Source organism: Manis javanica, chromosome 2, assembly GCF_040802235.1.
Source record: "Manis javanica isolate MJ-LG chromosome 2, MJ_LKY, whole genome shotgun sequence".
Classification (NCBI taxonomy): domain Eukaryota; kingdom Metazoa; phylum Chordata; class Mammalia; order Pholidota; family Manidae; genus Manis; species Manis javanica.
In genome coordinates this window covers 46,430,378-46,450,876 of record NC_133157.1, presented here as the reverse complement: position 1 = coordinate 46,450,876, position 20,499 = coordinate 46,430,378, and the positions used below count along the sequence as shown (strand labels likewise).

At 39.1% G+C, this 20,499-nt stretch overlaps 1 long non-coding RNA gene across 5 annotated transcripts in view; it reads left to right on the top strand.

Moving 5' to 3' along the window:
- LOC118972757 (uncharacterized) overlaps positions 1–20,499 on the top strand; it is a 133,382-nt gene that overhangs the window by 61,496 nt on the left and 51,387 nt on the right. For 4 of the 5 annotated variants that reach the window (XR_012127685.1, XR_012127684.1, XR_012127683.1 and 1 more), the window contains exon 2: positions 5,603–8,533. This is a non-coding gene — a long non-coding RNA (uncharacterized lncRNA). The remainder of the gene's footprint in view (positions 1–5,602; positions 8,534–20,499) is intronic. The other variant, XR_005061836.2, reaches the window with a different exon arrangement.

Here is a 20,499-nt window from a genome sequence, read left to right as displayed (position 1 = left end):
GTTACAAGAAGTGTTCACAGGGAAAGAACTAGAAAGGGGCAGAGGTAGAAGTTGGTCTCTAATGCAGTCTCAGCCAAGGCTTTGGATGACCCCTTAGGGAGATTTTAAGATGGGCTGGACTTTCCAATTTGTATCTTATTCTGGTGAGAGCAGCTAGGCCTTTATAATCTGGCACTGACCAGCCATTGACTGTGGGCTATCCTCATCACTCCCTTGGAAGACAGCCTGACCTTGGGCAAGGCAGCTGTCTCCAGCTGAAGGCAAATTCTGGAGAGGGTAGACTGCTGAAATCGAAGTACTTGTAGTGGCTGGTGTAATTGGAGTAATTCTTGGTTCCCTGAAAGGGGAACTTGAGAGGTGCTGCACTATATTCAATACAGACACTATGGCCAGTGATCTAAACAAAAATGGCAAAGAGGAATATTTTGATTATGTTGTTCCTTCTCCACATCCCATCTTTCAATCTCTGATTCTGTTAAAAGACAGGCATTTTTTTGTTTGTTTCACTGCTTTCATTTCACAGGTAGACTCATGAGGTCTGACTTGGCTAATTATTATGACAATTTACTATTCATTATCTTACATAGCAGGGAGCCTCTTCGGACCATCAAGCCTGTAAATTTATGATTGCACATTAATCAGTGAAATATAATTGCTAGCTGCTGCCTCTGGGCTTGGGGCGCATTGTATATGCCAGGATATATACAATTAGCCCCAAGGTTTGCTCAGGAGCACTCGCCCATCCAAGAAGAAAATGAACATTACAGTAATTGAGAAAATGAACACCTTGGGTTATTTTCTCGCTGGCAATGGTTAGAAATTCTTACCATTGAATCACCTTGCTTTGTTTTTCATTATCTGGCAAAAGCATTGGTAGGCAAGAAGCTGGAGTAATCCCCCTTATCCATGGGGGATACTTCCTAATACCTCCAGTGGGGTCGGAAACCCATGGTAGGACCTGAATCCTATATATACCTCATTTTTCCTATACATACACACCTACAATAAAGTCTAATTTATAAATTAGACACAGTAAGAGATTGACAATAACTCTGATAAAATAGAATAATTACAGCAATACACTGTAATGAAAGTTATTACTTCTATTGTGGTTTCTCTCTCTCAAAAGTCTTAATGTACTGTACTTACCCTTCTTCATCCTGTGATGATGTGAGTTGATAAAATGCCTGTGTGATGAGATGAAGTGAGCTGAATGGCATGGACACTGTGTTGTAATGTTAGACTACTATTGCCTTTCTGATGATGCATCCAGACCTTCTGCTTCCAGACCACAGTTGACCCCTGGTAACTGACACTTGAGAAAGTGAAACTGTGGGTAAGGGGGGACTGCTGTATTTGGCACACATAGAATTTTAGCTTGTTTGGGGTGAGGAAGATGAACTGCAAGAGGAGGAAATATGAAGTTGTGGTGCAGTACAGACTCAGTGCTTGTACTTCCTTTCTTACATCTTTCACTAGGTGGAATGGGGCATTGGAACTTGACCTGGGAGTTCTGGAAATCTTCTGAAAGTGTATGTACAATTTTAGCTGTGTATACATCTGTAGTTATTTTTTTTTCTCAGTGTATATAGCTGGCATTAGATGCTCAAAGTCATCTATGATAGCAAGAAGTTTAGGAATCATTACACTAAAAACCCCACCTCATTCATTCTCTGATTTTAAGCTATTTTCTCTGTAGCATGCTTAAACATGTACTTGGACACACCAAACACCTTCTTCAACTTTTCTATTGCTAATTCATCTCCAGCAAGCCCTACTACTGTTTTCCCTATTTATGTTAATAATAAAACATTCATTTAATCATTCTCTTCAGAAATCTAGGCATTCATTTCTCTTCTTTTCCTTTGTTCCCACTTTTTAGATCTGTGTAATGATGTGGTTGAAAGACAAAGTATCTTCTCTCCTAGAATCTCACTTACTTTGGTGAATGGCTGCTCTGAGTGCTCCATGCAGCCCTTACTCAAGGACAAATAGTTTGACAAGGTAATTATAGGAGAAGAATAGAAAATGTTTCATTAGACCAAGATAGAAGGAAAGAGCCAGTGAGGTCTAGTTTATGGGACAAATGCCTAGATAGCCTTTTGCTCTGAGGTGAATGAATTAAAAGAGGGCCTTTCCCAAACCAGTCTAAAGCTTAATGTCTTAGCACAGTGATTATGCAGGGGAAGGTACATAAGCTGCAACCAACCACATGCAGGCTGGGTTTGGGAGCCCAATAATCTTTGAGATGACCTGCTGTGAATTCTGCTCAGTAGCAATGCTTCATACTTAGTGACGCAGAAGGACCCAGGCAAATTCACAATTTGGAAGCAATACAAATGCCAGGTAAGCAAAGAAAATGCGGGCCACTCAGTGAAGGTTCTATCTCTTAGCAAAGTTAGGCGGATTTTCCCAGTGTCTTTGCCTCCCATTCCTGAGGAGGAAATTGTTTTTCTAAGGCCTCCCTTTTCCAGATATTTTTACAATAGATTCATTCTTGTAAGCAACCTGTGTATCTTTTCTTTGAAACTTTAGTTAAAAGTAAAGAATTCTCTACTAAAGGTCTCACAGGTGTTTATTGATACCTGGAATTCCAGTCACTAGGTACAAAGCCTTTCATTCCAGAAGGAAGGATGAGGAATAAGGGAGGGGAAGAAGGAAGTCAAGTAATATTTACTGTGCATCTGTCATGGGTCAGGCAGTGGCGAAGCCCTTCATTCAACCATCTGCTTGTATCCTTGATCCTGCCTGCCAAGGTAGATGTAATTTCCCAGAGGAAGAAATTAACGTCAGTGAATTGATGCAGTTTGCCCAAAGTTAGTCGCCCTTTCCTTAGGGAAATTGCCATGACTATGACACCAGCACTGTGACCAGGGCAAGTCGCCTAATGTTTGGCACTTAGGGAAGGCTATAATGATCCTTAATTGTACCCTTTGGTTATGTTTGGACCCGGAGGGCGGCAAGAGGAGCCTGGAGCTAGCTATGGAAGAGCGAGGAAGTTCGATGTGGAGCTGGCTGCTTACCTATTTCCTCTCAGGTCCAGTCACCTCCCCTGTGTGTCCTCTGTGCTATTGCTCGGGCACTCTGGAAACTACATTTTCAAGATCCCTTTGCCAAGGGGGTTAGTTCTCTTTAGGATCTGCTTAGGCCCACTGGAGAGAGACAGAAAATAGAGGAGCAGAGAAGGGACCTCTCTCCCCTCTTCACCTGTTCCTCCGGTGTGAGGCAGTGTGCGGCCCTAGCTGCAAGAGCTGGTTCTGACCTGTAATCACCTTCAGTGCTCTAAGGACCGGTGTGTTCAAACCCACTCAGAGGTACCAGCCGTGGCCGATGGTCCCCCGACTCCTCCGAGGCCTGAGCACCAATTCCTCAAGCTCCTGGTCCAAGCTCCTGGTTCTTGTAACCCCACCTCTTCCTTTCCTTCTCCTAGCCTTAGCTTCCTTCTCCTAGCCTTAGCTCAGGGTGTTAACTGCTTCCCCGCCGGCCTAAGCTCCCTTTTTCTTCCTTCAGTCGTTTGTTCAACATTTAAGGTTGTAACCAGTTCCCTGTATGACATCCTTTGTATTTTGAAATGTGGCATTGGTTTGTTTCCTGACCAGATGCTGATTGTGTGTGTTTGTGTGTCTAAGCTGTGGAGGAGATGGACATCTTGGGGCCCCAAAGGCTGGAGAAAAACAGAATAATCTCTGACCTGGTCCGGCAAACTGCTTGCCCCTTCAAGGGACTGTGAGAGGAGGCATTGTCTGGACCAAGACCATCTTGGAAGAAAATGTCTTAACTCCCTGTTAGTCTCAGCAAGAACATTCCTTATGCACGGAACATGTGAGGTTTGGAGAGAGGCCGTAGATGACATGTCTCTTTAAAGTAAATGTAAGAGGCCACACCAGGGGAATCAGATTTTCATGTTGTAGCCTTTTTTTGTAAGTCAAGTGGAAAAGAGAATCATTTGCAATTTGATCCCTTTCACTAGAGACACCAAAGTGGTCTGCCCTCCTGTGTCCAATCCTCTTACCTTCAGAGAGCTTGAGCTGAGATGGTGTGTAAGACTTGATCCTTCCCCCACCACAAATTACCCAGTTTTTCTTTTTACTCAAATGTCAGTGAATGCTTTCAACTATTTTCTAAAGGAACAAATTACCTATTTATTAAAATGAGTTAACTGTAGCTTGCTGACAAACAGCATTTCATTTTCAGGAACAGCTGTCAGACTTTTAAAACATTAAGAGCCCATCAAAAACATTTCAGAAAGTACAGCCAAAACCATATAAGTGACTTTCTAAAATCTGTTCTGCTCATATGTACTCAAGGTAATTAACTGGTGTAGTAGTTTTCATATTCTGGGTAGATATTTTTTGTTTTTTAATGTGTCTCAGAAATTTTCATGGATATATTCACCTTAAGGTCAACAAAGGTACACCACATGAAGCAATGAAGATAAAATGACCATGTTCCATTGGAAACTTAGACTCTCTCCAAAGGTGATGAGGCCTTGTTCCGTGTTAGGGAGGCATATTTACTTATACCTCTCCTTTGGTTAGGCTTCTCCTTCACTCTTCTCCAAATGTTTTCTCATGCAGAGCCCTCCTGGGGCCCACCAGATGTAGTGATCAAAAGGCCCAGCTGGGAAAGTCAAAAGGCTTCTGCACACTAAGCAGTTTGGAATAGAAAATCTGGAGTTCCAGCTGGATTCCCATTTTTTGAAATGTATTTTATATATTCTTGTCTCAATTTCTCGATGTAAATAAGATTTCCAAAACCAAACCCATAGAAGGGTTAGGCATGCTATGACTGTCCCTTGGAGATTTAGCACATAAATTATGTGTGAAAGACTCTGAGAAGTCCTGCAGTAAAGAAACGAATTTAACTTTCTGGAAGGAAGTGATTTCCACATTTATATGACCTTGAAACATTTCTTTCATTTTACATTTTGAATGGCACAATACTCCGAACTAATTTTCCTTAGAACACATTTTTTGGATACTGTGTATACATGAAAGAAGGAAGATGAGGACATTTTCAGCAAAAGAGTGAAGTCTGGAGAAAAATTAGATTCAGTCATATTTACTTTGTGAAAAATATGAGGCATCTTACACCAAGACTCTCTGAAAGGGATAAAATGTTTTGAAGTAGTTTACAGTGAAAAGGGAATTTAATATTTCACAATACTGAAAAACCCAGGGTAGACTTGGCTTCAGACACTGCTAAATTGAGAGAATGAGCAGTATTTTACTCCACCTCCAGTGCTGCCATTATCCTGAGTCCTAGCCTAGTCTCTGTAAGCCTATGCTTTCTATTTGTGGCAGCATGGTAGATAGCTGTAGAATGTCCAGCCATCTGTGTTTTCAGGATGGAGTGCAATGGGAAAGAGACTCCTTCTTTGGTGGAAGGTCAAATTAATTGAGAATGGAGGCAACAAGGACCTAAAATGGAAACTGAGGATTGTTGCTATAAGAAGAGAGAATGGGTACTAGAGGAGGCACACAATCAAAATACCAGAACAGTAATTGAGTGCATCTTCCTGGTCTATTTTCTGTTGGGTTAACAGGAAAAAACAACCCTTAGAGCATTGCTGTAAAAGTATGTGTGTTTACTTGATTGACAGGACAAGAGGAGAAGCTCACAGTGTTGACTGGATTCCCCTACTGCCCTGGAAAAAACTGAAAAGAGATCCTGGTTAGAAGCAGTCACTGGTGGAGTGGAAAGGAAAGCAGAAGCCCTTAGAAGAAAAGGATGTAAATGACCATTGAGCGCCTCTACATTGGAAATATGGCTCCAGTAGTTTGCACTTGCAGGTGTCCCTGAGCCAAGGAAAGAAGATGAAAAAGACAAGGGAAAAGGGAAGCCTGTGTCTCACCTTTATTGAATCTCATTCCTTCGGTCTCCACCATTTCTCCCCATCCCAGTGTCTATTTCCCTACAATTTTCCACTGCTTAGAGGGTTACCCCAGTTCTTCGCTTTACCATTCCTTCTTTCCCTTTGAGATCTCCAGAAACTGGTCTCTGCAAATGATCACACAGCCCCTGACCTCTGTCATTTGGATCCAGAAGTCTCCTTATTTTTGCTGCCTAGTAAGAGGTGGAATGTAAATTATTATTCATTGTAAATAGGGAAGATACTTCTCTTGCATATCAAAGATGGCAGTCTGAGTGATTTCCCTTCTTCCCACTTGGGTCAATATTTTACATGTATTAATGTTCAATCTTTGTGTGTATGTATGTGTGTGAGAGAGAGTTACACTGCTTTTATGGATTGTTGCCCAAAGTACCTCATAGACTGGCCCCTGCCTCCCTTCCAGCTTTCTCTCTCATCATTCTCTGATTTACACTTTATGCTCCATCAGGGCAAATCTCCTGTAGTTCTCAGTGCATCCTTATACCGTACATGCTGTCTTGGGTTGGGTTCCCCAGAAACAGCCTAAGATGGGAATTCGTGTACCAGGGTTTTTTTTGAGGGAGTGCTCTCGGGAGAACCTGCAATGCAATGAGGGAAGCAGGATAGGGCAGGGGATGAATCCAGGCAAAGATATGTGTTCATCTGATCCACGCAGAGCTCTGGAGCAGGGATTATACCACCAAATTTTTCTATTTTGAGGGAAGAGGACTGGCTTTTTACATTTACATCTCCTTATCAGTCCATTATTGACTGTGGGCTGCTTTTGGAAAAGGGGGAGCCTCGCAGACATCCCCGAGTGAGCCACCACCCCCAGGCTAAGAATGGCTCTCAGGAGAAGTCGTAGCTGTAAAATGGCTGAGCAGATGGGAGCCCTACCACAGCTACTCCGAGTGTCTGCTCACATAGTTCACTCCATGGAAAATCATCGGCCTCTCCTGCTCCACTGCCTGAAAATGTGCCTTCGTACCAGTGGTTTTCAAACCTCAACGTGCATGCGAATCACCCTGAGGGCCTGTTAAAACTCAGAATGCTGCCTCCCACCGCACAGATTCTGATTCAGTCACCCTAAGTTGAAGCCGCGTGATTTTTATTTCTAACAGGTTCCCAGGCGGGGTTGAGGCTGATCTGAAGCCCGCACTTCCTGAGCATCGGTGGTTTAATAGGTTCTTCCCATCCTTCACAATTCAACTGAGGGGTCATCTATCCATTCCCACCCCATCCCCATCTAGGATGAGTACCCTTTTTGCTTCACAAATACCCTATGCATTGGGCACACAGCACTGGAGTTATGGAAGGGGAAGATTTTGCTCCAGGCGTAGCTAGAAGGCTATGAGGAGTCCACCAGGAGAGTAAAGGATGATACATGCTTAGACTTCCAAGGAAAAGCTTTGAATGGATTTCCCATAAAAATAAATTCTGTGTCATTACCTTGGAAATTCTTGAGGACAGCACACTGTCTTATTCATCTTAATATATGTGACCCTTGAACCTCACCTGATACCTTGTAGGAATCCAGCATGGGTTTGTTGAATTAATATCAATCTTGTATAAAATTAGTTTTATGGGAAATATGTTTAACTTATCTAAGTTAACTACTTACATAACTTAAAATTTATTGAACTTATTTATGGGAAATTACTTCAACTGATAAAATTTTGGAAAATAGTTTAATTTTTAGTTGAGGGTTGCCTCCTCTAGTACTCAACATCTATCCCTAAATGTCTGTAGAAAGACATCAACCTGACATTTTTACACACACAAATGAGTCACTTCCAAAAATAAGCACCATTTCTGGCCCTACACTTACTTAATTCATGAACCTGTAATTTGCCTTTGGAAAAATCATCTCATAAAATGATGATGACTTGAGGTTTAAGAAATATGGCACAGCGCTAGAAAAAGGTAAACTTTGTGGCACCACTGCAAAAAACAAAATGTAAGCAGCATTTAATGTCAGTAGCTGTTTAATGCAAGCATTCACTGTAGCAGACAGTCTTCCTTTAGAAAACACAGGCCAATGACAGGGGATAACAAATAGATGCCATTCCAGAGAAAGTAGGAGTCTTCTTTCCAGAAGAAACATGATAATTGGGGGAAAAATTAGCAAAAGGTGACTTTGGAAGAGTGTCTAGGGAGTATATAATACAATGGCTCTTCAGGTATATATTCATCAAAGCTGTTGACGTACTTCTCTTATTAGTCAATGTTTAAAGTGTTGTTTTAAGGAAATGCTGCATCTGGGAAGTACCAGAGGCAAGAGGGTCTGGAGTGGCTGCCATTAAACCCCTTTGCTAATTGGACACACCAGCTACCACTACAACATTGGGCTACAGCTTTACCTGACAGGTTCAACAGCCTGCATTAACTAAACATTTAGAATTAACATGTTTACTTTAAGAAACACAAAGTCTGATTCAATTAGCATCTGAAGTCATGGAGGCTACAGAATTTAATGTTGGAGGTTCTTCTTAAAAAATTATAATCCAATGTTTATGGAACGTAATGATGAGATGTATGTTTTTTTTGTCTTAGAGGCTGAAAACATAAAATATTGGATTAAAATTAAGAAGCTACTCCGACATGATCTATTAAGAGCTCTGAATGATGCCTAAGGATGTAGAAGAAGAGAAAAACACTTGAGTAAGTAAACAGGGTTCATGAGACTTGTTTATGCCAGGAAAGCAGGATGAATATTTCTGTCTAAAAGTTAATTAACTATTTTGCCTCAGCGAGCCAATTTGTCGTCTTAAACTTTGATTCATTAACTGCGAGCTGAGAGGGCTGCTTGTTCCTTAGTGTACTTGGAGACTGAGTTTGTGTTAAATGATGCTGTGAGATATTGTCTGTTCTTTCCAATGGAAACTAACCAAAAAGGCTATTATCCTGAAAGTAAGACATTTTAAGTGGCAGTAAGTAGATGGGTACTCTTTCCTAGCAAAACCTAAAAACGATATGGCTTAATTGCAAAGCTAATCAGCCCTGATTAACTAAAACAAGGGTAAATCCAGGATTTCCGAGTCTGCACATTTAATGGGGCATGGAAGTTGCCCAGTTGGCAATTCTGAAGTCCTAAGACTCGTGAGCTTATGGGGGATGCCCCTGCAGGTTTTGCCACTTGCAAACTGTAACTTAGGGGGGAAAAAATGTTGTGATGAAAAAATAAATCTCCATATGTCACGATATTGGCTTCATTTCTAATTGCCACATGTTTTCTGAAAGCCCATTGCTGGTTATGGAGCATCTTTGAGCTCATGAATGGACAACTGGAAAGAAAAGCATATAAGGGAAAAGTCTGTCATGATACCCCATCCTCCTGGGATAATGATCCTTATGATTGTAACCACAGCTGCAGAAGATATTTGAGGAGTCAGAGTATATGATTTTTAAAGGGAGAGTTTGAACACAAACACAGGACAAGTCCTAACTCTGTATCATAGAACATATTTGAGAATATCTGTGAAAACTCAGGTAACTTAGCGAAGTTGGGTCTGTAAATCCTGAGTCAAGTAGAAATAGAGAAAATGGTATTCTTCATAAGAAATGGTAGCTTTTGTCTCCAGCATACCATCTCGACTTTCTGTCGTGCACTGGCCCCCTGACCCTAGTGAAAAAGAAGGGAGCACTTCTCTGCCTCTGTGTGAGAAGCCTTTTCACGTGTGCCGATACTAAGGCCCCTTGAATCTGAACTAGGCCATAAGTGCCACGAGGGCGGGGACTTTGCTTGTACATACATACATGCCTAGGACCTGGAGCACTGCTGATGGGATGAATAAAGGGGAGTTTTAAAATATATTCATAAGGTAATAGTGTTGTTTCTGTGAAATGAATAATGAGTTAAGCTGGTTTTCCTGCAAGGCCTTGGATGTTGGGGTTTATAGATAGTAAAACAGTGACTAAGCACAGAACGTGTAGTCAGATGAGTTATAACCTCTGCTCTTCTACTTCCTATGTAACACCAGGCAAGTTACTTAGTGTCTCTAAATCTTAATTTTATCTTTCATAAATTAAGGTTAATAATGATAATATCTTTCTTATAGGCTTCCTGTGAGGAATGAAAAAGGTATGTTTATAAAGTGCTTTGCAGAGAACCTGCTACTTAGCTGTAAGAATTTATGAGGCTGCCATATGCTATGAGGTTATTAATCCAAAATGGAATTTGTCTGAGAGAAAGAAAATACCAGTATTTACAGTTGAGGCTTTATAAAGACAGAAAAATTCAACTAGCAGACATTTATAAAATAACATTGGCATTTCCAAAGATTCCAACTTATGATATATTCTGATAATAACTTACATTCATGCCTGCTATCTTGGCTTAATAAGAAGAAACACAGAGTTGAGCAAATCGGATGTGTCTCATTATATAAAATGAATATAGGCATGTCTGACGATAGAATGAATAGCAAGAACATTGACAAAAATGGGCAGATCCATTATTAAGATTAACTCTCCCAAAGTTATGTTATCAGCAATGTAATCACAGTGGTGAAATAGAATTTTTTCAAGATTCTTGAGGTATTAAACTTTAGGATAGAATAGTGGGTGTGTAGGGGTGTGTGTGCATGCATGCACGTGTGAGAGAGAAAGGGAGAGAGACAGAGAGGGACAGAAAGAGAAAGGAGGAGAGGAAGTCGGGGAGAGAGTGAGACAGAGGGAAGGGAGGAAAGGAGACAGGCTTTCGGGAGATAGATGCCAGCAACTCACACTCAAGGGAGTGGAGCTTGGTCCTTGTTGGCAAATATAGTGCAAAATATGGATACTCTTTATTATTTACCAAGCTGTTTCACATGTTAACATAAGTAATGAGCCTTGCAACATTATACAGGACATGCTTTTAATCCTTAACTAGGCACCAGGCACTCTACCTTTGGTTCACAGTGGGTACCTGTAAATTCTTCTCTATAGAGGGAGAAAATAGAGATCACGCTCTGCTTCTTGCAGCTGTTTTCCCCTTGGGGGGATTCCCCTGAGGCTTCCTCACCTGCACTGAAGGTGTCAGGACAGGCTACCTTCAGTAGCCTTGTTTGGGGTAGTTGTGATGGTTGAACACTGTGGTATCTCACTCCTTGCAGCCAAAAGAACACAGACAAATACACATACACATACAGAATGCTGAAGACAATTTAAGCAGATCTTTTTTAAAAAATTGTGATAAAACGCACATAACACAAAATTACCATTTTAACCATTTTTAAGTGATTAAGAACTTTAAAACAGCTTAGTCATGTTACATGTATTCACATTGTTGTGCAACAAATCTACAGAACTCGTTCATCCATAAAACTGAAACTTAGTACCCACTGAACAAACAACAACCCACACCTCTGGCCCATGGAACTCACTGTTCTACTTTCTGTTTCTATGTTTTTCAGGTGAGTGGAATCATACAGTATTTGCATTTTTGTTATTGACTAATTTCACTTAGCATAATGTCCTCAAAGTTCATCCATGTTGTAGCATCTGTCAGGAGTTCTGTCTTTTTTAAAGCTGAGTAATGTTCCATTGTATGTATTTATCACGTTTTCTTTATGCATTCATTCATCAGCAGACATTTGGTTGCTTCTACCTCTTGGCTTTTTTGAATGATGTGATAAACATGGTTGGTTGTAGAAATGTCTCTACTTGCAGTACACACCTTTATCTTAATTGTGCTTAAAAAGATAAATAATGAATAAGTGAATAAGTGAATGACTAAATGATGCCTTTTGGTTTTGGGTGTCTGTTGAGCTGACTTGTAAACTGGATGGCTTGTATTTGAGAAGTATGGAAAGGGCAGTTTATCAAGCAGAGACTTAGAATTCAAGAGCCAGTACCCATCTCCTTGCACATGGGAAGTCAGGATTGCCTGTTGTGGCTCTATTAGAGAGGACGTGGCAGGACCAGTAGTCAGGGCAATGGAAGGGGCACTATCTGTCATTACTAATGTGGAATATGGTAAAAGACAACAGAGATCAACAACAAAGAGTAAGAGACCAGGGCAAATGGATGTGTGCAAAAAACTAGGCAAGACTTTGGATATCAGGAACGGGACAAAAGCAGCAAGAAATGAGGCATTTATAGTTGATAAATTAATAATAGAAAACTATTAATAGTGCTAATAAGAGTTACATTTATTGATTACACAATCTGTGCCAGATACTGTTAAGTATTTTTTGTGCATTGTGTCATTTAATCCTTAATACAATCCTGGTGAGGTAAGTTCTATTGTTACTTTCACCTTAGAGATGAGAAAACTAAGTCTCAAAGAAATTAAGTAATTTACCCAAGGACATGGTTACTAAGTGGAAGAGTTGGTTTCCAGACTCAATTCTGGTTGTAAGCAGATATGAACTGGACTGCGTGCATAAGGGGATAAGTAAAACGTCACTTATTTCTCCATAATGAGCTTTGTAATGCATTTCCTGGTGTGTAACAAGTATCATTTATCATTTGATTAAGATTCAGTCAATGAACTTTGGATAAATGAGATATAAGCATAGTTTCTCTCAAATTCTGAAGCTGTTTCTGTATAAACAAACAAATAAAGGATGTAGGAGTGGAAATCTGAAGTTCTGAAGTTTTGAGAGACCCTGTAAACATTTTGTCCCCATATATAGTCCCATACTTACCATAATTAAGTCCTTGCTCAAAAACATTGTCACTGCTGAGAAGGGATTAGTGTTAACTGATGCCCATTTTAAGAGTTAAAAACATCTAGCTCCCAAGTCAGTTTTCTTTTGTTTTAATTTTGCAATCATATAGCTGGCATGAAAGTTTTCATACTGTGGAATAAAAGGACATTTGAGACTTTGGGACAGTGTTCAGAGACTTACAAACTTGCGAAGGAATCGCCTAGGAGGAGGAATTGCAAGATCTGTGAATGGGCAAGGGTTGGGTGGGATGGAAAGAATGATAGTTTTGGTGCCAGAAAATGTAGTATAATATTAGTTCTCTACTGACTCCAAAACTGCAATTAAAATTTTACCACATTTTCAGAGATACTGTGTGGTTCAAGTGAAATAATATGTGATTATACTTAGTAAAATGTAAATTTAGTAAAGCAAATTGTAGACATTTATTGTCACAGCTGAATTACTGATGTCCAGAATAAGCCCTTTAAATTTTTCATTTTTTATGCATGATAATAGTTCTAAGATTGATTCAAAGAGTCAAGAGAAATCCGTGAAGCAACTCAGCATAGCTTGAAATGGGGATTGTTCAACTAGTCAGGATGGGACACGGCACCATGCCTTTTCTTGGAGAAAATAACTTAACTGCTAATTCACCAATGTGGAGTTTGAGTGGCTGGAGCTTCAAGTTTCAGAAGCCACTCACAAGACCCACGAGAGGGAGCTCATGCACTTCCTTGGCACTGATGGTTAGCTTTCCAATATCTTATTCAAAGTAATTTGGGAGCTGAGGTGTGATACAGAAAATGGATCATAAGAAATGAACTCCTTCAAGAAAAATTATTGGGAGATATAAATTTAAGCTCTTTAATGTGTTTGAAAGTTCTTGGGAAAATTTTGGCCATAATCCCTTTTAACCAACTCCCTTAAAGGAAAAAAGAACTGCTGCTATCATTTTAGATTAATATTTCTGGCTTAACATCCATTCCAAATATTCTCTTCCTGGAAAAGAGCATTGAGAGCTGATGATCCAGTATAAGTGATGCACAACTCCACTTAGCCCAGGCAGCTTTGTGAAGCAACCAGGAATGTCACAATTTTGGCATTTGAAATCACAGTCTGTTTCAGTTAAACATTCATGGAGCAAGAAATATATGCCCACAAATTTTAAAACATGCTGATTGCCTGAAGTACCTCTGTAAAGATTGTCAGAGACTAGAAAAGAAGTTGTGTGTGTGTGTGTGTGGGTGTGTGTGGGTGTGGGTGTGAGTAGGAAAGCCTGATGGGTGGAAGGCAGCATGTTACAATTGCAGTGAAGTCCTTAGTTTTGATGTTACTCATTATATGATGTGGCATACTTGTAAGGGCTGCGAAACATGATCAAAGGAGAGATGTCTAAAAAGCCTAACCCGTCTGCTTGTGAAGCAACACACTCAATGGAAGAGATGAGTTTTTGGCTACCAGTATCTTATAAATATTACATTACAGTGGAAAAGTAGGTACAACTATAAATTCAGTCAGTGTATTATAAATTTTATACATATTAACTTATAAATAAATCATTCATTTTATGGAATGCTTATTTTCCAGAAGAGCTTTGTGTAAATTGAATTGGTATATATGAAATGGAAGTTTATCCTTAAATCTCATAATAAAATTGGAAATGTATTTCACTGAATGCATTTTTGGCACAATAAATAATAAAATTACTAAGGCAATAAATCTTTTAAAAGCAAACAATTAAAGGAAAATAATGATTGTTTTTGACCAACCATTAACAAGGAAATATTTTACTATCCATTAGTAAGTCAGTAATGAAACAAACCACAAAATACCAATTCATACGGTTGAAGTTTAAACTGAATGAGATGCAGAAGGTCAGTTGTTATCAAGGGAGGCTAACTGGCTGCCTCCCAAAGGGTGTACATAGAGGGGTGTTCATTGTCTGCAAAATCAGAAAGTGTTTTAGGCAACCCTTTCAAAGTGAATCTATCTTGCAGAGATGAACTAATATATGAATTTTAAAAAACAATGAGAAATGTAACTTGCATTTTCAAATCATCATGATCAGAGAATTATTTTCTATTAGGAAAAACTCCAAGGGAAGTCACTTTTAAATCAGAGGACTGATTTGCCTGCAGTCAGAATAAAAGGGCTGACTTGGACAGTTGGAGGGGGTTTCTCAGGTAGGCTCTCTGAGTTACTGTTCCTGACCTCAGGGATAGTTTTTCCAATAGGATAGAAATATTACATACCTGGGGTCAACATCTTTTCTGGATGCTGTATAGATGGTAAGATACAGCTCTTGCCCCCTTAGGATTTCCAGCCTAGTCGGGGAATAGACAGTAAAAAGGCAGTGAATTCACTGTTTTGATGAGGGTGCTGTGGGACCACATGAGAAAAGGGTACCTCATCCTGCCAGAGGATGGGGGAAGATGAAGGAATCCGTTGAAAGGAAAGATGTGAACTAAGCTCTTGATTTATCCAGAGAATTGCACAGAATTAACAGGTGTCTTTCTTCAAGGATGTTTCAAATCCTGTTGGCAACAACTTTTACCTCCTGTGTGATTTAGGATGTTAGCATTCATCAGGTCAGGGTAGGGCCAGTTTATTTGGAATCCCTGGGCTGTCCCTCTGAGTGTTGTTATGTAATTCATCTCAGTGGCATTTGCTGAGGCATGGGCTCCTGAAAAATTGGATATGGTACATATTTGACTTGAGTTTTTGGCTTTTGTTGGTGTAGTGCTCAGCTTACTGCATGGTCTCTGTAGTGGTTTCATTGTTCAGCTTGGTGTTGATAGGCATTGCTAGTCTGGTTAATTGTTCACAAAGGGAATCCATTAATCAGGAGACTGAGGCTTATTAAGGAACACATAACTGATACTGTAAAATGAAATTTTGGATTGCAAAGGAAACTTTCTTTCAAGGACTGTATTGTCAAACACACATGAGCAAAACTGAATCACCTATATATTTTTCTGCAAATATACCCACTCAGGGCCTCATCATAATCCATTCAGCTACTCAGGCCAAAATCTAGGAATCATTCATGATTTCTCTCCTTCCCATATAATCTATACCTAATCTCTCAGCAAATCCTTTATGCTATACCCCCAAAATATACCCCAAATCCTGCCACTTCTTATGATATCTGTTGCTAAACCTCTAGTCTAAGGAATCATCAATTCTTACTTGGACCTTTACAACCAGTTGGTATCTTTTCTTCCCATCTCCCCTCACCCTTCCTCTCCTGTCCTAACCCATCTTCTCTACACTAGTCAGAAAGATCTTTCTAAATGTAAATCGGAGAACGTCATCCCAGTCCATTCGGAATGAATTCAGTCCTGCCCGTGGCCTAGGAGACCTCGTCCTGATCTGGGCCTGCACTTCCCATCACAACAGCCACACTCATCCTCCTGGCTTGAGAAGTCTCAGATCTTGCCTTCATCTTGGGGTCTTTGCACCAGCTATTCCCTGTGCCTGGAACATTTCCTCCCAGATTTTTGCCTGGCTACTTTTTTTTCAACATTTTGCTCACACTGTATTTCCAAGATAAGTCTTCTTTGTCTATTCTAGTTGAATTAGTCTTTCTTCTCTTTCCCAGTAAATCTAGCATATAACCTTTTTTCATCTTCTTTGTATCATTAACTAATGACTATTGCTAGGAAAGACTTTCTACTTTTAAAGACCTCTGTGATTAGATTGGGTTCTTTACCTCAATCACATCTTCAAAGTCCCTTTTAAGATATTTTCAGGTTCTTTTTTAGGTCATGGACTTCATGGTGAGGGTCCTTATTTGGCCACATCCCTTTGGAGGTGGGGGTCTAAGCCCCACCCCAAGTAACTGATCAGTGTATTTATTCCATGGAAAGAAGCCTGTTAAATTTATTTTTATTCATCTGGTTACACTTCTATAATATTTGTATTTAAGATTTTGTACTTTTATAGCAAAGTATAATGTAGACTGAGAAAGTGCACAAAATAGGAAAGAATATCTCCATGAATTGCAAAAAGTCTGTTTCAATAACACTTAAATCAGAATGTTCCATTATCCAGAAGCCCTTCATGACCCCTCCAATCACAAATTCCCTCCTTTTCTCAATGATATTCAGTCACCACAGATAAGTTTTGTTCATTTCTGAACTTGACTTTAATGGAATTACAGAGTATGAAGTACTTGCTTCTGTCTTCTTTGACTTAACATTATGTGTGTAAGGTTTATTGCTATTGTTACATATAGGTGTAGTTAATTTGTTTTCATTGCTATATATAGTATTCTACTATATGAAAATACCAAAAAAAATGTTTAAGCTAGTATCCTCTAGACCAGGAGTTAGCAGACTTTTTCTGTAAATAGCTGGATAGTAAGTATCTTAGGCTTTGTGGACCAGATAATTTTTATTGTGACTATTCAGCTCTGACATTGTATCATGAAGGCAGCCATAGACAATGTATAAATAAATAGATGTGGTTGTGTTCCAATAATTTACAAAATAGGTAGCAGGTTGGATTTGGGCTTATGGGCCACCCTTGAATATTTGAATTGTTTTCAGTTCAGTGCTATCACGAATAAAGATGTATAAACTCTTGTACATGTCTTTTGGTGTTTTTATATATGTGACCTTATTAGATATCCAGCAAGGAATAAATTACTTTAATCAGTTTTACTAGATGCTGCCCATTTTTCCAAAGTGATATTCTTTACCAGTGTGCATACTCCATATTCTTATCAACAGAATTTTTCAATTGTTGAAATTTTAGCCATTTTGGTGGGTATGTTGTGGTGTTTCCCTAATGTAATCCTTTTCTGATATGTCACCTGGAAAAACCTGTGGGTGAAGTCTGTCATCTCAATATATAAAATGCACTGATTGTCCTAATATTTGTTTTATTTTTATGCAAAATATTATAGGAGATTAAATAAAAATCAGAACATTGAACTGTGTATAGCACTGGAATTTGGCTTGGCATTGAAAACAAAGGGGTTTAAATTTAAGTGGAAGATTAAAGAGCCTGTAAATTGCTTTGACTGGAGAAAATTTTCAGTTTTCAGTGTGGCACTAACAAGAGCCAAGAGTGCTAGATTCAGAACGAGTTCTAGGTATATAACAGCTAGTGTCCAATAGGTTATATGCTTATTAGAGAGAGCAGAATGCATGACCCCCAAATGCCTGACTTTGGTATGTGGATTATTTTGAGCTGAAGGCAATCAAGACCCAGTAGGCTCAAGAAAAGCTTTTACCTTTTTCTTCACTATCTAAGAGAATTTATATAGGGGGGCTGACTCAGAGAGAACTGTTACCCGAGATAATTTTGTTGAAATGACCTATGTGGATGGCAGGGCAAATATCTAATTACCAAACATCTGTTCTTCTTATTGTCCTATGAATTACCCTCTTCCCCTTTGAAGCCCAGGCCCCTGTCCCATTCCTTAGCTCAGTGTGACACATAAGCCCCAATTGCCCAGCTTGCCTTTGGGTCTCATATTTTTATGGGGCTCAGGTACATACAAAATTAACTGTTTTTTTCCCATTAATCTGTTTTATTCCAGTTTAATTATTAAACCAGCTAAATAACCTAGATGGGTAGAAGGAAAGATTTTCCTCCTCTGTACTTACAAACTGAATGAGCTTGAATAAATTGCTTTAATAGTATTGTTACAAAGTAGAATTAATATCTGCCCCATCAATTCCACATAAATTTTGTGAATATCAAATATGATTATATTTATAATAATACAAAATATCCAAAGAGAATTAAACTTCATTAAATTGTTTTATCTACCCAGGCACACCAAATCTCAACTGTTAAGAATCTCCCAAGTTTCATGTAGTTCACATACATCTGTAAAAATAGTTGAAGGAATTCTTTTAGTCAAAGCACTCTGAAGATAACAAAAGGGTCAACTGAGATGAAGGAAAGTGTGATATTATAATTTATAATAAGAAATGTATATTGCATCTTTATTCCATTTTCTGGCACAGAACTCCTAAAACCATTAAACCCCATCTAAAGATAGGGGCTGATTGCCAAAGGAACCAATCATGTGATTAGAGGGTTGAACTTTCAGGCCTATTCCTCTGACCTCTGGGGTGGGTAGAGGAACCAGAGGTTGAATCAGTCACAAATGGCCAGCGAGTTAATCAATCATGCCTCTGCAGTGAAGCCTCCCTAGTAATCCAAATGGACAAGGTTCGAAGAGCTTCCATGTTGCTGAATGCATGGAGTTGCGGGAAGAGTGGTGTGCTGAGAGGGCATGGAAGCTCTGTGCCCTTTCTCGCTATTTTGCTCTGTACACGCCTTTTTTCTGAATTATATCCTTTTTAAATAAATGAATGATCGAGTGAGTAAATAGTTTTCCTGAGTTATGTGAGCTGCTCCAGCAAATTAATCAAACCTAAGGAGGAGATCGTGGGGGAACCTCTGATATGTATAGCTAGTCAGTCAGCAGTACAGGCAATAACGTGGACTTGTGATTGGCGTCCTGAGTTGGAAGAGGGCCTTGGAACCTCCAATCTATAGCAGGTGGGTCAGAAGCATAGGTAACAACAGGCTTGTAATTTGCATCTCAAGTGTTGAGAGGGGACACCTTACAGCACTGGATACTTAACCTTGTTGAATCTGATGGTATCTCCAGTTAGATAGCGTCAGAATTGAGTTGAATTGTAGGACTCCCAGTTGATGTCCAGAGAATTGCTTGTTGGTGTGGGGAATCCCCCATCTCACCTTCTGCAATACACTTTAAAATTGGTCCCAGAACACCAAAAAAGACAGTCAAGTTGCATAATAGGAGCTATACATAAACAGCTAGCCTATACCTAGAGAGGTACATTATTCTACTGTGAAGTGGCATTTTGGAGTTTTTCTAGTTCTTTGTCACAAAGAAAGTTAAAAAGTTGGTGAGAAAATTCAGTGATGAGGCTAAGAGAGTACTTCTTTGGTCTGGGTTTATCTTTTCCCAGGTGCTAAGAATTCTTTCTGTTTTCTAATTTCAGTGGAATTTGATGCTTTCCTGCTTCATTGGGTCATAATACTCTTTGAAGATTATTCTCAGACTCTGATAATGTTATTGTCCAAAGTTCAAAGCTTTATCATTTAGTTTCAGTGAAGGTGTAGTTTTTCCATTAAGTTCTGCAGAATGACTGACCATGCTTTTTAACAGGGATGACATTCTTTCTTCTAATTCTCTTTGTTTTTGTTGGCTCTCCAACTTCAGTAATTGAAAAAGTCTACAAATCTTACTCCTTTCAGCAAGAATAATAACTTCTTGCTTAGGGACCAACCTGATAATTAATTTATCTCCCACCAGGAGAGAAAATGGATGTCATAATGCTTTCTGCAAAAAAATTATTAAACATTCCTCTGCTAGGAGTATGTTTGTTTTTGACTATTTCATTGTCAATATTGCCTAGCCTTCAAAAACAGTTTGTAAAATGTGACATGCTATACAAATATTAATTTATAATATTGTTAATCTTACTGAACCTTGAAAGACACATTCCTTTTTCTTTTGCCCTTTGCAATTCTTTGATCTTCTGCAAAACCAAGAGAGAAGGCCTTGGGGATGAATCCTAGGCAAACAGAAAGAAAGAAAAATTTCTCATCTGTTTCTATTATTTCCAGATTTTACAAAATGAGTACCATAAAAAAATACATCTCCCAGTTTCTTTCTTCTTAACAGCTTTATTGAGGTATAATTGATATAAAAATAATGGACATATTTTATATTTATAATTTGATGAGTTTGGATATTTGCATATACCCATGAAAACAATTGCTTTCCTTGCACCTAGTAATTCTTTGTATCCACGGCACAAAAGAAGTTTGGTTTGTGGGAGCTCCTAATTTTGTTCATGCTTTTCAGCTCATACGGTGAAGCATTCCAAATTTGTACAGTCAGACTATTGATTCCAAGAGTTCTGGACATAAAGTCTAACTTGGTCTCAATATATAAGATTTTCTTTTTCCCTTTATACCTGGTAAAATTCACATTTAGAG